The 2,823-nt window shown below is 34.9% G+C and overlaps 1 long non-coding RNA gene across 1 annotated transcript; it reads left to right on the forward strand.

Moving 5' to 3' along the window:
• The first annotated feature begins 274 nt into the window (after positions 1 to 274).
• On the forward strand, positions 275 to 2,243 carry LOC139970178 (uncharacterized). Its single transcript, XR_011794065.1, has 3 exons — positions 275 to 363; positions 1,089 to 1,189; positions 1,888 to 2,243. It is a non-coding gene; the product is annotated as an uncharacterized lncRNA (long non-coding RNA).
• Positions 2,244 to 2,823: the final 580 nt, after the last annotated feature.

Below are 2,823 nucleotides of genomic sequence, written 5' to 3' on the forward strand. Positions count from 1 at the left end.
GTTTTCCTTATGGCATTGATTTTCTGAACATTCAAAGAGGGACACATATACAGTTTTCATGGGAGAAAATTTTGTATAGATACAAACTGATAAGTATTTAAACATGGTACAAAACTCAAAGACGGTTAATGTAATTGTTTTGTTTCACTTTGAAACTATTTTCTAACAAAGGTGACCGGCTTCTGTTAGTTGCAAAAATAAATAACTCTTTCTGCTGTTATGTGTTATTTTGTTTGCCAGACATGGTAGAATTGTCCCAAGAGGAGGTAACAGCCATGAAACATACAACCTCGAGCCTTCCATTACCGTACTTGCAAACTACATGAAAAATCTGTAGGCTGCAGTTTACTTAGCCCTATGATGGTAAGTGTTGTTCAATATAATTGCAACTGAATACTGTTGAGTACTACTATTAAATAAAATATCTCTATACACAAATTGAGCAACTACAACTCATACCATCAAGTCAAAAGTCGAACACAAAAATGAGTTGCAAGGTGATTGATACCATGCATAAGTTATGCATGTAGAGGTCAATTGAGGTCACTGCTATCATTGCAATATACCATTATCTCGATCATACTTCCATACGCTTCCTCCTATTTAAGTGTTAAATGATATCGATTTATCTTTGCACAATATTGATCTCTTACTCTTCGCAAAATGTGGCAGCATAACTTGAATCCACTGCGAAGTCATCAATTTTACATTAGATGAATTTTCTTGTGATAGTGAAATTCAGTTAAATTAAAGTGCATGTATCTTAGAAATTTCAAAACAGAAAGGCCAAATCAGGACTGTACAACATATAATTGTACACTATTCTAAGCATATCCTACATTCTGTATTGCAGATGGCAAGTCCCTGACTTGTAGTTTTATTTCTCCATGGTATAAACAAAAAGTGTGACCATGGCCTTCAGTAAGTGTCAGTCCTTTTTAAAATTGTTATCATAGAGCAGTGAGATACCTTGGCTATCTTGGAAATGGGGAGGGGGGGGGGGGTGGGGTTGGGAGAAGATGTAATCTTTCAGTGAATGGTATTTTACTGTATCAAATTTAAACAATTTCACAAATCTTTTGTTGCAGATGAACTTGGCATTTTCTCTTGTCACTCTGTTGTTTTGGGGAATTTCAACATCGAAGGGTGCAAGGGTGCATCCTTGCAATCATTCATACATGTAAAACAAGTAAGTTTTATTTTTTAGATTTATGTTTAATCTACAAGGAATTGTGCTGCTGATAGCCCACTGATTATTGGTATAGTGGAACCAGTTTAGATCTGTAAGAAAATTAAGGAAATTGAACAATTTGTTTACTGAGATGTCAGCCAGAAGCAACAGGACTTTGCAAAGCATGGCAACAAATTTGTCTAAAGCGAAGAGAAAATTGCTTGATAGAGAGCTTGCAGTGCTCTTACCTTCATCTACCAGAAAAATGCAACAGAAACAATGTTGAACCAGTATATCACACCCTTTGGTTTAACTTTAGGCTAAGTGCTGTAAATAACACTATTGACTCTTTTTGTTCCAATCGTGTAATGCACATTTACACATTTGACCTTCGCCTTTTATGCATTTGGTATGTCAAGTTCACCAACACAGGCTGTGTGTACTTAAATCTCCATTTTCTTGTTTGTCAAAAAAGATCCGAGGAAACGACCGTGAAGAATCTGTTATTGTCTGCCAATACAGTCTGTTACTGCACTTGCTATAAAAGACAGGCTAATGCAATTTATTCCTTTTCTACAACTGAAAGTGATAAAAAAAATAAGGTTTTCAAAAAGAATGGCAAAAACAAGCAGACTGAAGAAAGCGATTCATCTTCTTTTTCATTCGAGTTCGTTAACACACCAATTAATACTTTAATTGTTTCATTTCTTTCCTAGATTTGCACAAACTGGAAGAGGTGAAAAATGAGAAATTGAGAGAGGCTACCAAGTTACACAGCTTTGCAGTAGTAGAAGGATGTCTTTGGCTTGGATGATCAAGAATGTGATTGTAGCTGTTTTTATGAGAAACAATTTGATGTTTTTCATTTCAATTGATCTCTCTCCATAATTGATAATACCTGTTGGTACAACTTCAATGAAACTTGCATAGATGGCATGTGATGAAGAGACATGTGGAAGTGCTCAGGAATTTTATGTCAAAGGTCATTTAGGGGTCGGTTTAGTTAATTGTTTGGAAACGGACGGACATGTGGATGTATGCAAAACGTGACCATAATTATTGTCATTCAAGATCGGAGTTTCAGAAATTTCATGTTCAAGAACACTTTGGTCTATTCTTTAACTACTTAACTGTTAGCTCAAAATCTTTTCAAATTAATCTTTCTTGTGATTATAATAAGCTTAACTTACCACTTTCTATTGGAGTTAAAATAATTTGCACAAGTATGTGAGGTCCAAAGATGAGCGTATGACTAAAACATTAATGGTATCGTTGGAAGCCTACTAATTGCCTTGCAGATGTTTGGTTTGCCTGTGCAAAGTGGTAAAATATAGGGGAATTAAATTAAAAGTGTTAATTAATTACCAATAAGTAAATAATTAAATTCACAAAGTACCTTTCTGGAGGTCTTTACTCTCCAATTGTTCTCAGACATTTTTAAGGAACGCACAAGATGACTGAATGGGAAAATTTCCTTATAGGTTGTAAAAAAAAACAGTTTAAGAATTCTGACCAAAGGTGACCACATTTGAATATCTAGCATATTTGGGGCTAATACAGCATACCTTAAAAGAAAAGAAGCTAATGACCCAGGGCTGAATTTTGTCGTAACAAAGGTTATAGGGAGAGAGGCTTTGATCAAGTTTTTCAAT

Source organism: Apostichopus japonicus, chromosome 7 (assembly GCF_037975245.1).
Source record: "Apostichopus japonicus isolate 1M-3 chromosome 7, ASM3797524v1, whole genome shotgun sequence".
In the NCBI taxonomy this organism is placed as follows: domain Eukaryota; kingdom Metazoa; phylum Echinodermata; class Holothuroidea; order Aspidochirotida; family Stichopodidae; genus Apostichopus; species Apostichopus japonicus.